Source organism: Polyodon spathula, chromosome 31 (assembly GCF_017654505.1).
Source record: "Polyodon spathula isolate WHYD16114869_AA chromosome 31, ASM1765450v1, whole genome shotgun sequence".
NCBI lineage: Eukaryota > Metazoa > Chordata > Actinopteri > Acipenseriformes > Polyodontidae > Polyodon > Polyodon spathula.
The window spans coordinates 3,254,829-3,273,049 of record NC_054564.1 but is presented as its reverse complement, the minus strand read 5'-3'; the positions used below and the strand labels follow the sequence as shown (position 1 = coordinate 3,273,049).

The following is an 18,221-nucleotide window of genomic DNA, read 5'->3' as shown; positions in this document are numbered from 1 at the left end:
CTATCACTAGGGAAGTTACTAAAGTGTCTTTTTACCATTTGATAAATATAACCAAATTTAGACCAATTATTTCCGTATATGATTCCGAGGGACTAATGCTTGCCATTGTTTCATATAGAATTGATTATTGTAATGCCCTTTTTTCTGTTGTCCCAAAACGTGTGGTATCCCGCTTGCAGCTTGTTCAGAATACAGCCGCTAGAATTCTGAGTAAAACCAGGAAAAGTGAACATGTTACCCCTGTTGTGGCTTTTTTACACTGGCTCTCTGTGCAGTATAGAACTGATTTTGAGATGTTGCTGTTAACTTACAAGGCCCTGAATGGATTAGCACCTGGTTATTTACAGGAGTTGCTGACCCCGTATCTTCCAAACCGCACTGAGATCACAGGATGCGGGGCTGCTGGTTATTCCTAGGGTCAACACAAGCAGCACGGGAGGAGGGAGGGTTTCTTCTTGCCTTCCTTCCTTTGCTATACTTTTGTATAAAATGTGCTATATAAATACAATTAATAATAATTAAAAAAAGCTTTTGCATTAAGCCTTTAATAATAGCAATGTTTTATAGAAAACAATAACACACAGCGAGCGGCAAGTGCGCCTCAATAATAACTGCGGCAGCAACTATACTTCTCAGGAACTAAATCAGAAACAAAACGGGGCGACAAAAAATGTGCTTGTGCGAACGTAGATAATAGAAATTCCTAAAGGTTGACAAAAAAAAGTAAACTGTTTTTTTTTTTTCTTGGTATGTTTTACACTTTCAGCTAAAAAAAATAAATAAATCTGATCTAAACTCTGACAGCTCAGTTAAGAACATAAGAACATAAGAAAGTTTACAAACGAGAGGAGGCCATTCGGCCCATCTTGCTCGTTTGGTTGTTAGTAGCTTATTGATCCCAAAATCTCATCAAGCAGCTTCTTGAAGGATCCCAGGGTGTCAGCTTCAACAACATTACTGGGGAGTTGATTCCAGACCCTCACAATTCTCTGTGTAAAAAAGTGCCTCCTATTTTCTGTTCTGAATGCCCCTTTTTCTAAACTCCATTTGTGACCCCTGGTCCTTGTTTCTTTTTTCAGGCTGAAAAAGTCCCTTGCGTCGACACTGTCAATACCTTTTAGAATTTTGAATGCTTGAATTAGGTCGCCACGTAGTCTTCTTTGTTCAAGACTGAACAGATTCAATTCTTTTAGCCTGTCTGCATATGACATGCCTTTTAAGCCCGGAATAATTCTGGTCGCTCTTCTTTGCACTCTTTCTAGAGCAGCAATATCTTTTTTATAGCGAGGTGACCAGAACTGCACACAATATTCAAGATGAGGTCTTACAAGTGCATTGTACAGTTTTAACATTACTTCCCTTGATTTAAATTCAACACTTTTCACAATGTATCCGAGTATCTTGTTAGCCTTTTTTATAGCTTCCCCACATTGCCTAGATGAAGACATTTCTGAGTCAACAAAAACTCCTAGGTCTTTTTCATAGATCCCTTCTCCAATTTCAATATCTCCCATATGATATTTATAATGTACATTTTTATTTCCTGCGTGCAGTACCTTACACTTTTCTCTATTAAATGTCATTTGCCATGTATCTGCCCAGTTCTGAATCTTGTCTAGATCATTTTGAATGACCTTTGCTGCTGCAACAGTGTTTGCCACTCCTCCTACTTTTGTGTCGTCTGCAAATTTAACAAGTTTGCTTACTATACCAGAATCTAAATCATTAATGTAGATTAGGAATAGCAGAGGACCTAATACTGATCCCTGTGGTACACCGCTGGTTACCACACTCCATTCTGAGGTTTTTCCTCTAATCAGTACTTTCTGTTTTCTACATGTTAACCACTCCCTAATCCATGTACATGTGTTTCCTTGAATCCCAACTGCGTTCAGTTTGAGAATTAATCTTTTGTGCGGGACTTTGTCAAAAGCTTTCTGGAAATCTAAATAAACCATGTCATATGCTTTGCAATTATCCATTATCGATGTTGCATCCTCAAAAAAATCAAGCAAGTTAGTTAGGCACGATCTCCCTTTCCTAAAACCATGTTGACTGTCTCCCAGTACCCTGTTACCATATAGGTAATTTTCCATTTTGGCTCTTATTATAGTTTCCATAAGTTTGCATATAATAGAAGTCAGGCTTACTGGTCTGTAGTTACCTGGTTCAGTTTTGTTTCCCTTTTTGTGGATCGGTATTACGTTTGCAATTTTCCAGTCTGTCGGTACCACCCCTGTGTCAAGAGACTGCTGCATGATCTTGGTTAGCGGTTTGTAAATTACTTCTTTCATTTCTTTGAGTACTACTGGGAGGATCTCATCCGGCCCAGGGGATTTGTTTATTTTAAGAGCTCCTAGTCCCTTTAACACTTCTGCCTCAGTTATGCTAAAGTTATTTAAAACTGGATAGGAACTGGATGACATGTGGGGCATGTTGTCAGTATCTTCCTTTGTAAAAACTTGTGAAAAGTAATCATTTAACATATTTGCTATTTTTTTTCTTCATCTACGATTTTGCCATTTGTATCTCTTAAACATTTAATCTCCTCTTTGAATGTTCTCTTGCTGTTGTAATATTGGAAAAACATTTTGGAATTGGTTTTAGCTCCCTTAGCAATGTTCATTTCTATTTCTCTCTTGGCCTTTCTAACTTCCTTTTTGACTTGCATTTGCAGTTCTGTGTACTCTTTCTGTGTACTTTCTTTTTGGTCCTTTTTTAATGCTCTGTAAAGTGCCTTTTTTCGCTGAATATTTTTTTTAATTGATCTATTAAACCATTTTGGCAATTTAGTTTTACATTTAGATTTGTCTACTTTAGGGATATAATTGTTTTGCGCCTCTAGTACTACGTTTTTGAAGAACAACCATCCTTCTTCTGTGGGTGTTTTCTCTATTTTACTCCAATCTACTTCTGTTAGTCTCTGTTTCATGCCTTCATAGTTTGCTTTTCTAAAATTGTAAACCTTAGCTTTAGTCTTTACTTTTGAGGATTTTAAAAAACACTTCAAATGAGACCATGTTGTGGTCTGAGTTTGCCAGTGGTTCTCTGACCTCTGTTTTAGTTATTCTATCTTCGTTATTTGAAAAGACTAAATCAAGGCATGCCTCCCCTCTAGTGGGTGCCTTCACAAATTGTGTTAGGAAGCAGTCATTTGTCATTTCCACCATTTCTATTTCATCCTTCGCGCTACCCACCGGGTTTTCCCATTTTATTTGGGGGAAGTTGAAATCCCCCATTAGTATGGCTTCTCCTTTGCTACACACATTTCTAATGTCATTGTATAACAGATTATTGTGCTCACCGTCTGAATCTGGCGGTCTATAGCATGCTCCTATTATTATGCCCTTTGAATTTTTGTCTGTTATTCTGACCCATATTGATTCGGTTTTATTTTCTTTGTCCAGGTTTAACACCTGGGCTTCAAGACTGTTTCTTATGTATAGCGCTACCCCTCCTCCTCTTCTGTCCTGCCTGTCTTTCCTATACAGTGTATACCCACAAATATTATATTCGTCCCCATCACTCTCAGATAACCACGTTTCTGTAACACCTATCACATCATAGTTACCTGTTAGTGCAGTAGCTTCAAGTTCTAGAATTTTGTTTCTGATACTTCTAGCATTTAGATAAATACATTTAATGGTTGTCTTACCTGAGTTGTTGTTCTTGTTTTGATGCGGTCTCCCTTCTGTTTTTTTGTTGATTTCTCCCCCCTTCCTTTCTAGTTTAAATGCTTCTGAACCTGCTCGAGGATCTTTTCTCCGAGTAGACTAGTTCCCTTGTTATTTAAATGCAGTCCATCCCGTCTATACAGATAGTCCTCGTTGTAGAAAGTGGTCCAATGATCAAGATAGGTGAAGCCTTCCCGTGTGCACCACGTCTTCAACCATTGGTTTTGATTTATTATTTCCAGCTGTCCATATGGTCCTTTGCAAGGTGCGGGTAGTATACCAGAAAATACCACAGTTTTGGTTTTCTCTTTTAATTTCCTTCCTAGCTCTCTGAATTTGTTTTGCAGGGATTTTGGTCTGTCTCTTCCAATGTTGTTTGTACCGATGTGGACGACTACTACCGGGTCGTCTCCTGTTCGTTCTAGGAGCCTGTCCACGTTTTCAGTGATGTGCTTGACCGAGGCTCCCGGAAGGCAGCACACTGTTGTAGTAAGGGGGTCCAAACTGCGAACTGAACTTGCTGTGTTTCTCAATATGGAGTCCCCAACAATCATGACCTCCCTTCTTTTTACTGTCTTGTCACCACTGTCAATAGGGTCCTGGATGTTGTTCCTTTCATTCTCTTGTTGTTGGTTCTGCTCATCAAAATTCTGAAGTGACTCAAATTTGTTGGTTGTTTTGATTTCTGGTGGTTGTGTTTGACGAAGTTTCTTTTTTTCCCTGCTTCTGCCTACCTGAACCCAGCTGTTCTGACCTTCTATCTCCCTGGTGGCTTTCAGTCTGTTAGGGGTGATGCAGACTTCCATGAATTGTGGGTGTGCCAGTTCCTCAAGATCTTGTTGCTGTCTCACTTCTTCCAGCTCCATTTCTAGCATGCTTACTAGTTTATGCAAATCCTGGATCGCGCGGCACTTTACGCACACTTGGTTTAGCTCCGCTGGGTTTTCTCGGATTTCCCACATCAAGCAGGTGTCACAGATTACTGGCTTGAAGACCATGTTGAGGGTTTTTTTTTTTTTTTTTTTGAAGTTTAGTTTCTTCTGCACCTGTCAACCTGCTTCCTTACTGCTTCGAAACTGCTCTGTACTTTTCCACGCCTGTACTTCTCCCACTCGCTGTCGCTTCCACACGCTGTCGCTGGGAAGACTGCCTCGTTTAACTGCGTTGTTCTGCTGTGCTGTGCTGTCGGCTCCTCCCCTCACACGTTGTAATGTACCCTGGGAATGTAGCTTACTGCTGCCCACTCATATAACATGGCTTGGATAAATTAAGTGCTGTGATTGGCTTAACATAATAATAATAATAATAATAATAATAATAATAATAATATAATAATAATTTTTATATAGCGCCTTTCATAGTGGACCACAACCACAAAGCGCTTTACAAGATACAAGGCTAGGATGTGTGAACTGTGCATCAGCTGCAGAGTCACTTACAAGAACGTCTCGCCCCAAAAACGGAGCACATGACCAAGCTGTAAGAATTGTCTTGCAGCACGGCTATGACATCATAGACCAACTTACTTACCTGATCTGTTAATATTATTATACCTTAATAGTAACAATTATCTAAACGGTGTTTCTGTAGGTGACAGTGTCAACATACAACTGAATCAGCATTTAAATCACTCAACAATCCTGTCTTTTTCATCTCTGTCACTTACGAATTACAGAACAATTGGCAAATCTACTGTGTTATTTAGTCAGAGAACAGAACAAAGAAAACTGAGGTAAGCAGTAGTAGTAACACTTTATTAAAAAGCCATCTGAGAAATCACCAGGCAAGCCTCACTCAGCAGGTAATATATACAGTTAAACTAAATATCGCCTTAACTAGTCAGTATGCAATGTATGAAGGACTGCAGCACTGCACAAACAGTCTGCTTTCAGTTCCCAGATACCATTCTATCTCAGTGTTACTGTGGAAGGGTGGTGGGTAATTCACTGACACAGCAGACAGACAGGTGGACTTGACAACACCACACAGGTGCCCAGTTTTATTTTTAGAGGTGTTTTGTTTCATTAGCCCGCAGAGGGCACTGTTGGTCCATGGTCTGCTTACCAACTATAGTAAACAGAACCACGGGAATACCAAGCGATGGTAAAAACAGTTCAGGGTGCAGGCGCACTCGCAGATGCTTCAAATAATAATAATTCAAAAATAGAAGGCAAAAAGAAAAAGGGAAAATAAAACAGTAATAAAACTACAAAGGTGCTGCACTTGACAGTGATATCCCGGTCGCCGCTACTCATGTGACCCGGATCACCGACCTACGCTACCGGATAACTAGCCTGCTCTGTTACAATATTCCGGGGTCTGCCCAAGGGTTCCCTGCTCTCACTGTCTCGTTGTGAAACTCTGTTTTTTTTTTTCTCCCGGCTGGTTCTCGGTCCTGGACCAGCGCTTCCACACTCCCGGCGCGTCTAAAAGGGCAGACCTGAGGAAACAGCAGAGCATTATCTTATAGGGCTAACAATCTCCCCAAGACCCGCCTCCCAGCCATTCAGAGAGGGGGAAAGTCCACACACCCACTTTCCCACCTCCCCGTGTCACTGCCATGACTCGCAGGCGGTTGTTGGACGACTGCTGCTCTCTTCCTGCAGCACTGTGAACATGCCAGCAGAGTCAGCACAGATCTCCCCCTGCTACATATCCTCCCCCTCAGAATGACACCTCCGATTCATTCGAAAATCCTACACCCCCATGCCTTCCCGAGAGAAAAAGTCTGCCTTTTGATGCAGCTTTCCTGCTCGGTGGACTACCCTGAAGGCATAGGGCTGCAAGGCCAAGTACCACCGTGTGATTCTGGCGTTGCTATCTTTCATTCGGTGAAGCCATGCTAAGGGGGCATGATCTGTAACTAGGGTGAAGTGTCGCCCCAAGAGGTAGTACCGGAGTGACTCGACTGCCCATTTTTCTGCGAGACACTCCTTCTCGATGGTGCTATAATTTTTCTCGCGGGGAAGGAGCTTCCTGCTGATATACAGGACTGGGTGCTTGCTTCCCCGAACCTCCTGAGACAACACTGCCCCGAGACCTGTCTCTGACGCATCTGTCTGCAGGGTGAACCTCTTACCCAAATCCGGGCTGCGTAGCACTGGCTTACTACACAGCCTCCGCTTCAAGGTGAGAAAGGCCCTCTGGCATAAATTCGTCTACTGAACCGTATTTGGGGCAGCCTTCCGGGTGAGGTCTGTCACTCAGCAGCGAGCGAGCGTAGCAAAGCCCGGGATGAACTTCCTATAATAGCCCACTAGTCCCAAGAAAGAGAGCACCTGGGTTTTGGTTGTAGGAACCGGCCAGTCAGCCAAGGCCTTCACCTTAGCAACCAGCGGTCTGATCTGGCCGCCCCCTACTCGATACCCCAAATACTCCGACTCTCTCTTCCCAATGGCACACTTCTTTGGGTTAGCAGTGAGCCCCGCCTCCCGCAAGGATTGCAGCACTGTCGCCACCTTACACAGATGACTTGGCCAATCCTCACTTTGGATAACCACGTCATCTACGTAAGCAGTGGCGTACTGCTGATGGGGCCGCAAGATGTGATCCATCATCCGCTGGAAAGAGGCAGGTGCTCCGTGCAACCCAAAGGACATGGTCCTAAATTGGTACAACCCGAAGGGCGTCGAAAACGCAATCCTCGCTCTAGATTCCGGGGTCAGGGGTGTCTGCCAGTACCCCTTCGTTAAATCCAGTGTCGTCATAAAATGAGCGGTGCCTAGATGCTCTAGCAACTCATCTACCCGGGGCATCGGATAAGCGTCAAACTTCAATTTCTCGTTGATTCGTCTAAAATCAATGCAAAATCAAGTTGACCCGTCTTTTATTACCTGTCTTTTATGCTCAGGTATACGGTACGGCCTCTGGCGAACTAGCGCCCCTGGCTCAATATTAATGTAATGATGGGCTATTTGAGTCTGCCCCGGGATGGAAGAGAACACGTCAGGAAACTCCGCGACCAGACCGTGAGCCTGACATTTCTGTGCTGGTGTCAGATTCTCCGCAATCTGTACCGATCCTTTTCTTGCCAACACAGAAAGATCAGGTCCCAGGTCTGGGATGTCATCTGTGTGTGCCACTAGCAACGCCTCCGGTTGCAACCAAGGCTTTAAGAGGTTGATATGGTAAATGTGTCTCGCTCTCCGTCGCTCCGGCTGGCAGATCTCATAGTCCACCTTCCCAACCTGGCGTGTAACCCCAAAGGGTTCTTGCCACTTAGCCAAGAGTTTCGACTCGGAACTGGGTAGTAATAGAAGTACCTTATCCCCCGGCTGAAATGTGCGCAACCGGGCTCCTCAGTTGTACTGTGTCTCCTGTCTGTGCTGAGCCTGCTGCAAATTGTCATGCGCCCATTTCCCAACAGACTCAAGACGTTTGCACAGGTCCAACACATACCGGACGGTATTGGTTGAATTGTCCTGCTGCTCCTCCCACATCTCTCTGACCAGATCGCGCACGCCCCGGGGTCTCCACCTATACAAGGGCTCAAATGGTGAAAACCCAGTGGAAGCCTGGGGCACCTCTCTGATCGCAAAGAGAAGGGGAGGAATCAGCTGGTCCCAGTAACGCACATCACTAGGAATAAGCCTGCGCAACATGTTCTTAAGGGTCTTATTAAAGCGTTCCACCATACCATCGGTCTGAGGATGAAACACCGAGGTCCTAATGGTCTTAATTCCCAAAAGCTTACATGAGTCTTCCCAGCGACAGCGAGTGGGAGAAGTACAGCGTGGAAAAGTACAGAGCAGTTTCGAAGCAGAAAGGAGAAATTGCATCTTGAATTGCTTTAATCAGAAAACAGAGGACATTGGGGAAACACAGCCGCGCGTGTTTTTCTGATAACAAACAAGCTGAAACTCGGAGCAGCTGATTCAAATTCAGCGCCGTTTTGAGACACGGGCGAGGGGAGGAGCCGACAGCACAGCAGAACAACGCAGTTAAACGAGGCAGTCTTCCCAGCGACAGCGAGTGGGAGAAGTACAGCGTGGAAAAGTACAGAGCAGTTTCGAAGCAGAAAGGAGAAATTGCATCTTGAATTGCTTTAATCAGAAAACAGAGGACATTGGGGAAACACAGCCGCGCGTGTTTTTCTGATAACAAACAAGCTGAAACTCGGAGCAGCTGATTCAAATTCAGCGCCGTTTTGAGACACGGGCGAGGGGAGGAGCCGACAGCACAGCAGAACAACGCAGTTAAACGAGGCAGTCTTCCCAGCGACAGCGAGTGGGAGAAGTACAGCGTGGAAAAGTACAGAGCAGTTTCGAAGCAGTTTGAAAGTAGGTTGACGGCTGCAGAAGAAACTAAACTTCAAAAAAAAAAAAAACCCTCAACATGGTCTTCAAGCCAGTAATCTGTGACACCTGCTTGATGTGGGAAATCCGAGAAAACCCAGCGGAGCTAAACCAAGTGTGCGTAAAGTGCCGCGCGATCCAGGATATGCATAAACTCGTAAGTATGCTAGAAATGGAGCTGGAAGAAGTGAGACAGCAACAAGATCTTGAGGAACTGGCACACCCACAATTCATGGAAGTCTGCATCACCCCTAACAGACTGAAAGCCACCAGGGAGATAGAAGGTCAGAACAGCTGGGTTCAGGTAGGCAGAAGCAGGGAAAAAAAGAAACTTCGTCAAACACAACCACCAGAAATCAAAACAACCAACAGATTTGAGTCACTTCAGAATTGTGATGAGCAGAACCAACAACAAGAGAATGAAAGGAACAACATCCAGGACCCCATTGACAGTGGTGACCAGACAGCAAAAAGAAGGGAGGTCATGATTGTTGGGGACTCCATATTGAGAAACACAGCAAGTTCAGTTCGCAGTTTGGACCCCCTTACTACAACAGTGTGCTGCCTTCCGGGAGCCTCGGTCAAGCACATCACTGAAAACGTGGACAGGCTCCTAGAACGAACAGGAGACGACCCGGTAGTAGTCGTCCACATCGGTACAAACAACATTGGAAGAGACAGACCAAAATCCCTGCAAAACAAATTCAGAGAGCTAGGAAGGAAATTAAAAGAGAAAACCAAAACTGTGGTATTTTCTGGTATACTACCCGCACCTTGCAAAGGACCATATGGACAGCTGGAAATAATAAATCAAAACCAATGGTTGAAGACGTGGTGCACACGGGAAGGCTTCACCTATCTTGATCATTGGACCACATTCTACAACGAGGACTATCTGTATAGACGGGATGGACTGCATTTAAATAACAAGGGAACTAGTCTACTTGGAGAAAAGATCCTCGAGCAGGTTCGGAAGCATTTAAACTAGAAAGGAAGGGGGGAGAAATCAACAAAAAAAACAGAAGGGAGACCGCATCAAAACAAGAACAACAACTCAGGTAAGACAACCATTAAATGTGTTTATCTAAATGCTAGAAGTATCAGAAACAAAATTCTAGAACTTGAAGCTACTGCACTAACAGGTAACTATGATGTGATAGGTGTTACAGAAACTTGGTTATCTGAGAGTGATGGGGACGAATATAATATTTGTGGGTATACACTGTATAGGAAAGACAGGCAGGACAGAAGAGGAGGAGGGGTAGCGCTATACATAAGAAACAGTCTTGAAGCCCAGGTGTTAAACCTGGACAAAGAAAATAAAACCGAATCAATATGGGTCAGAATAACAGACAAAAATTCAAAGGGCATAATAATAGGAGCATGCTATAGACCGCCAGATTCAGACGGTGAGCACAATAATCTGTTATACAATGACATTAGAAATGTGTGTAGCAAAGGAGAAGCCATACTAATGGGGGATTTCAACTTCCCCCAAATAAAATGGGAAAACCCGGTGGGTAGCACGAAGGATGAAATAGAAATGGTGGAAATGACAAATGACTGCTTCCTAACACAATTTGTGAAGGCACCCACTAGAGGGGAGGCATGCCTTGATTTAGTCTTTTCAAATAACGAAGATAGAATAACTAAAACAGAGGTCAGAGAACCACTGGCAAACTCAGACCACAACATGGTCTCATTTGAAGTGTTTTTTAAATCCTCAAAAGTAAAGACTAAAGCTAAGGTTTACAATTTTAGAAAAGCAAACTATGAAGGCATGAAACAGAGACTAACAGAAGTAGATTGGAGTAAAATAGAGAAAACACCCACAGAAAAAGGATGGTTGTTCTTCAAAAATGTAGTACTAGAGGCGCAAAACAATTACATCCCTAAAGTAGACAAATCTAAATGTAAAACTAAATTGCCAAAATGGTTTAATAGATCAATTAAAAAAAATATTCAGCGAAAAAAGGCACTTTACAGAGCATTAAAAAAGGACCAAAAAGAAAGTACACAGAAAGAGTACACAGAACTGCAAATGCAAGTCAAAAAGGAAGTTAGAAAGGCCAAGAGAGAAATAGAAATGAACATTGCTAAGGGAGCTAAAACCAATTCCAAAATGTTTTTCCAATATTACAACAGCAAGAGAACATTCAAAGAGGAGATTAAATGTTTAAGAGATACAAATGGCAAAATCGTAGAGGAAGAAAAAAAAATAGCAAATATGTTAAATGATTACTTTTCACAAGTTTTTACAAAGGAAGATACTGACAACATGCCCCACATGTCATCCAGTTCCTATCCAGTTTTAAATAACTTTAGCATAACTGAGGCAGAAGTGTTAAAGGGACTAGGAGCTCTTAAAATAAACAAATCCCCTGGGCCGGATGAGATCCTCCCAGTAGTACTCAAAGAAATGAAAGAAGTAATTTACAAACCGCTAACCAAGATCATGCAGCAGTCTCTTGACACAGGGGTGGTACCGACAGACTGGAAAATTGCAAACGTAATACCGATCCACAAAAAGGGAAACAAAACTGAACCAGGTAACTACAGACCAGTAAGCCTGACTTCTATTATATGCAAACTTATGGAAACTATAATAAGAGCCAAAATGGAAAATTACCTATATGGTAACAGGGTAACTGGGAGACAGTCAACATGGTTTTAGGAAAGGGAGATCGTGTCTAACTAACTTGCTTGATTTTTTTGAGGATGCAACATCGATAATGGATAATTGCAAAGCATATGACATGGTTTATTTAGATTTCCAGAAAGCTTTTGACAAAGTCCCGCACAAAAGATTAATTCTCAAACTGAACGCAGTTGGGATTCAAGGAAACACATGTACATGGATTAGGGAGTGGTTAACATGTAGAAAACAGAAAGTACTGATTAGAGGAAAAACCTCAGAATGGAGTGTGGTAACCAGCGGTGTACCACAGGGATCAGTATTAGGTCCTCTGCTATTCCTAATCTACATTAATGATTTAGATTCTGGTATAGTAAGCAAACTTGTTAAATTTGCAGACGACACAAAAGTAGGAGGAGTGGCAAACACTGTTGCAGCAGCAAAGGTCATTCAAAATGATCTAGACAAGATTCAGAACTGGGCAGATACATGGCAAATGACATTTAATAGAGAAAAGTGTAAGGTACTGCACGCAGGAAATAAAAATGTACATTATAAATATCATATGGGAGATATTGAAATTGGAGAAGGAATCTATGAAAAAGACCTAGGAGTTTTTGTTGACTCAGAAATGTCTTCATCTAGGCAATGTGGGGAAGCTATAAAAAAGGCTAACAAGATACTCGGATACATTGTGAAAAGTGTTGAATTTAAATCAAGGGAAGTAATGTTAAAACTGTACAATGCACTTGTAAGACCTCATCTTGAATATTGTGTTGCAGTTCTGGTCACCTCGCTATAAAAAAGATATTGCTGCTCTAGAAAGAGTGCAAAGAAGAGCGACCAGAATTATTCCGGGCTTAAAAGGCATGTCATATGCAGACAGGCTAAAAGAATTGAATCTGTTCAGTCTTGAACAAAGAAGACTACGTGGCGACCTAATTCAAGCATTCAAAATTCTAAAAGGTATTGACAGTGTGGACGCAAGGGACTTTTTCAGCCTGAAAAAAGAAACAAGGACCAGGGGTCACAAATGGAGTTTAGAAAAAGGGGCATTCAGAACAGAAAATAGGAGACACTTTTTTACACAGAGAATTGTGAGGGTCTGGAATCAACTCCCCAGTAATGTTGTTGAAGCTGACACCCTGGGATCCTTCAAGAAGCTGCTTGATGAGATTTTGGGATCAATAAGCTACTAACAACCAAACGAGCAAGATGGGCCGAATGGCCTCCTCTCGTTTGTAAACTTTCTTATGTTCTTATGTTCTTATGTTCCACGGATTAGCCGGGACATAAAATTGGTGCCTTGATCGGTTAATATCTCCTTGGGAATCCCCACCCGGGAGAAAACCTTCACAAGCTCGTTGGCAACAGACTAAGCGGACATAGATCGGAGGGGAATAGCCTCTGGATAAAGCGTACCGTAATCCAGAATGACAAGTAGGTGGGTGTATCCTGTCACGCTCCTCTCCAGTTGCCCAACTATGTCCATCCCAATACGCTCAAACGGAGCTTCCACTAGGGGCAAAGGCACTAGTGGGGCCTGTGAAACGGCTCTAGGGCTGGCCTTCTGACATTCCCCACAACGCTCACAAAACCGCTTGATGTCGTCATCCAGCTCCAGCCAGAAGAACCGTGCCACAAGCCTTGCTTTAGTTTTATCCCTTCCCAAATGACCAGACAGGGGAATAGCATGAGCCAGCTGCAACAAATCCTCCTTAAGGCCTGAGGAATGAGCAACTGATGATGCATTTCCCCGGTCTGGGGTAATTTATCAACACAGTACAGAAGGTCTCAATCAATTTCAAAGTGAGGGTATGTGGCGGTGCGTCTGGGCTCGACCACACGACCATTGCCCACGGCTGCTTGGTCAAAGAGCCTACCCAGCACGTCGTCACGCCCTTGCTCGAGTCGGAAGTCACGGGAGCGACCTAAGAAATCAGCTCCTATGGCTTCCAACTCGGGTCAGGTCGGTCCCGACCAGAGGCAGCCGAGCCAGATCCCTGCGCTGGCTCCGTGGCCTCCCCCCCAGACTCTTCACCAACCGCCCCCCACCTGAAACTTCTCCGACCCCCTCCATTGCCAGCCCTCATTCTTAGTGATCCAGCGCTCCCATTTAGTTTTACTGGGTTTAAATTTATGGCAAAACCTTTCTGGATCACGAAAGGGAAAAATCTCTCCAATTAATTCTTAGCCAATAAAGAGGACGGGGCTGTCAGGGCAGCCAACCAATCTTTAAACTGCTCACACTCCCATCCCAGAACTACTGGTACTGGCAATTGAGGACATAATCCTACCTGCACCTGCATCACCTGCTGGCCAATAGTCATCCTCACATTGATCTTGGGATAGGAGCATACATCCCCATGAATACATTTAATATGCACCCATCCCAATAAATGTTTGTGCCCCGGTGAGATAAGGCTCCCCTGTACTAGAGACTGACCACACCCTGAATCCAGGAGATGCCAGGTTTTTTGCACCTTCCATTGTCACAGGAATAACAAAACCTGTGTGCTGAAGTAACTGAGGTAATTGAACGCGCCTACCTGGTCGGCCGAGGTCACACTCCATCACGGGGCAGTCCCAGGTGAGGTGTTGGACGTGCAGGGTGGGCTGGTTTCTCTCCCTGAAGTTTTGGCAGCAGGTGGGAACACTGGAGCCATAAAAGGGGCTCGCCGATAAGGTGTCCGCGCGAGACCCTGGTCCGACACTGCAGCAGCCCGTGGGTATCCCCACCCTGCCCCAGTTCCCGGGCTGGGAGCTCCCATTGATACCCCCCGACCAAATCCTGGACTATCCCCCCCCCCCCCAGTCCCTTCGTCCTCTCCGGGGCCAGTTGAGGGGACAATCCGGTAGCCGCACTCCTCCCCGGCAGTCTCGCAGGCATTGGCTCCGCTACCTGGTACTGCTCAGCTAATTCGACCGCCCTGTCCAGAGTATCCGGTGCCTGTCACTGGACCCACAGCCGAGGTCCCGGGGCTAGACACTCTAGGAAGCGCTCCACCACAGTGATCTCCACCAGCCTGGCTTTGGTGTTCACGTCAGGTTTAGCCTAGAGCGTAATCTTTCAGGCGGTGGGCAATGGCTTGTGGATGCTCCCCTGCTGCAAACTGCTCCTCCCGGAATTTCCTTCGGTACCCCTCAGGCATGGCCCCCATGCGTTTAAGGATGACCACCTTCAGCATTGGGGTAATCCATCATGCGCTCCGCTGCTTGCGCCTCTCCCGTGAGCTGAGGCAGCAGGTAGTTAGCCCACTGCGCTGGAGCCCACTCGGCCGAGGTCACCATGGCCTCAAACACCTCTAAGTAGGCTTCTGGTCGATCCTTGGCTGTCATTTTTGTTGGCCGTTGCAGTGGGGGTCTAGAGCTGCTGGTCTAGCCGCCCCCTGCACCGCATCGGTAAGAGTCTGGCGCAGGAGGTCCATCATAGCGACAAACTGTGCGGCATCCATTGCTAGTTTGCTCCTTCTGTGGATGCACTGCTAGGGGCAATGCCAGTGAATCCCAGCTAACGCCACGTGTGGAAGGGTGGTGGGTAATTCACTGACACAGGAGACAGACAGGTGGACTTGACAACACCACACAGGTGCCCAGTTTTATTTTCAGAGGTGTTTTGTTTCGTTAGCCCGCAGAGAGCGCTGTTGGTCCATGGTCTGCTTACCAACTATGGTAAACAGAACCACGGGAATACCAAGTGATGGTAAACAGTTCAGGGTGCAGGCGCACTCGCAGGTGCTTCAAATAATAATTCAAAAATAGAAGGCAAAAAGAAAAAAAGTCTCGTTGTGAAACTCTGTTTTTTTTTTTCTCCCGGCTGGTTCTCGGTCCTGGACCAGCGCTTCCACACTCCCGGCGCGTCTAAAAGGGCAGACCTGAGGAAACAGCAGAGCATTATCTTATAGGGCTAACAATCTCCCCAAGACCCGCCTCCCAGCCATTCAGAGAGGGGGAAAGTCCACACACCCACTTTCCCACCTCCCCGTGTCACTGCCATGACTCGCAGGCGGTTGTTGGACGACTGCTGCTCTCTTCCTGCAGCACTGTGAACATGCCAGCAGAGTCAGCACAGATCTCCCCCTGCTACAGTTACTATAAATGGGAATGTTCAATGAAATGTTTATGGCAAAAAAAAAAAAAAAAAAAAAAAAGGTACAACATATATGTAACTTCTTTTCTCAGTGGAAGGATACATAATACATTTTAAAAAATATCCTTAAAGCTAGTTTGTGTAATTACTTAAAAAAAAAAAATGGCCGTTTTATAAGCGAAGTAACTCATTCCAGGGTGTGCAGTAAGACGATTCTTACCGCACTTCCTGGGTGGTTGAAGGCACAAGGCCGCAGGCCATAGGGTAAGAATTGTCTTACCACACACACTGTCATGGGTTATTTCTTACTTAATCGCACATTAAAAACTACAAATTCCATACCCTGCCAGTTTCCTCGACAGCATGAAAACTCGTCAAACCAAGATTGAGGAAAATAGCAAATTATTTTCATTTTGATGTGTCGCCGTCTTTACAAGAAATGAGCAATGAAGGTATGTCAGACGATGAAATGCAAATAAGGACCTTCAAAAAGGGCTAGGTTGCTTAGATACAGTGTGTTCACAGTTGATGGCGAGTAGCAAAATAACATATAAGTTCAACCAACAGTGGCTAAAAGATTTTCACTGGCTTAAGTTTGACAGTGTTAAAAAAGCCATGTTTTGTCAGAATGCATGGCAGGCAAGACTGTATTTTTAACAGGGAGCCAGAAGTTCAGACATGAAATCTGTTAACACACAGTGGTCAAAACGGCACTTAATGTGCTGAGAGGCGTACATCCAGAAACGCAGCTAACCCACCCCACTACCATGCAGGCTGCCAGAAACAGGCAAGAAGCACAGTCTGAGGAAGATGCTACCAGGCAGTTAAAATAATTATATTTTGTTGATGCAAAAGTATTAAAGTGCACAAGTGTTATGTAAGGAAGAAAAAAGATTTGTAAAATATTCAACAATAAGTTTGAGCAAAGTTTTTGTATTTATTTATTTTTTTTGTGTGTCCCTAACTTTTTCAGTGTGCAGTGTATATTTTTTTAACCTAGGCACACATAAAAAAAACACAGGTTAGCGTAGAGCCCTGAACAACATTCTGTTGGCTTAAGTCAGTGATAACTCCATTAATAATAACATGTGGCTTCCAATACGGAATGCTTTATCTACAGTTATTGAACAGACATAGTTTCTTACCCAAAAGATAAAATAAGTAGCCTTTTATTTAAAAATTAAATAAGCAAATAAATAAAAATGAAAAAGTGAAGCACATTAAGTAAGTATGAGGTGCCGTTCAGGAAATAATTCATTGGTTAATTTACGAACAATATGGTTAATGTGTAAACAGTGTGGCTGGGACATTAAGTGGCACTATGAAGAACACCCTTGGGGTCCTTACTGTCATACCCTACAGAGATGCCAACGTGTACGATTTGGCCATAGCAGCTACTATTTTGGAGGTTCTGGTACGGCGCGACCTCAAAGGGTATAATACTATGATTTTTAATAAATAAATGAATGATGGCTATTCCCTGAATGTTTATGAAATATAATTTCAATAACGTTTTTGTGTTTCTTTTAATTTTTTTAAATGACTTATTTGTTCTTCATGCTGTATTTCACTGACAGTTTATTGTGGCATTTTAATTGACATACTAAAAGTTTTGAGCTGGATTGATTAGTAACCGGTTTAGGGGTCCTTCAGAAAATGCTGCGCAAATGTCACCTTGCTATCATTGGTTGGTTTGAAGCTGCTGTCTGTCAGAGAATGGGCAGTCCTGACATCTGTAGGAAGATCGTTCCACCACTGCGGGGTGATGGTGGAGAAAGACGAGGTACGGTCAGTCTTCTAGTGCAGGCAGAGCAGAGAGGTCGGGTGGGGGTGTAGGGAAAGATGAGGGTCTGGAGGTAGGTGGGCCTGTGGCTTTTGAGTTATGCCTCCTTTCAGGCACGCTGCTCCAGCTCTCTGGCCTTCAAGGGCAAGCCCTAGGCCGGAGCCTGGCAAATGTGGTGGTGTCTCACAGACAGCAGTAGCTGTCCCAGGCGAGGGTCCCCGATGCGAATAAGGTGGCACTATTCGACACGCCGATATCCTCGGGGCATACCTTTGGGCCAGCAGTGGAGAATGTGAGGCGTCTCGGCAAGTGGCTGTGCTACCCCCTCCCTGTGCTCCGGCTCGCGGCAAGTCGAGATACTGGCATTCTCCCCAGGCACACACTATAAGCTGGACGGCCCCGGTCCCGGTCCCAATGGCTCCGCTGAGCGACCCGAGACACTGCCTGCAGTCCACCACGGCAGCAGGCAACTGGACCCTTCCACAAAGAATGCAGGGCATGGCGCGGCCACACAGCAGCGTTCCAAAAGGTAGTTTCAGGGTCACCGCCCTAGGCAGCCACCTCAGTGTGCTCCACCCCAACCTCAGCAGCCCCAGCTGGGGCCCTGAAGGCTTGTGGACTCAGACTCAACCCTTCACGACACACCAGCTGCAATATTGGTGCGCTTGCACCACCAGACACCTGCGTGCTCGCCACCATGTACACCGGTTACATGCTACAATTCGGCATGGGGCCTCCTCCCTTC

The 18,221-nt window shown here is 44.6% G+C and overlaps 1 protein-coding gene across 1 annotated transcript in view; it reads left to right on the top strand.

Annotated features, from left to right (window-relative positions):
- The window catches only part of rnf122 (ring finger protein 122), a 241,334-nt gene that overhangs the window by 1,436 nt on the left and 221,677 nt on the right, over positions 1–18,221 (top strand). The window lies entirely within an intron of this gene.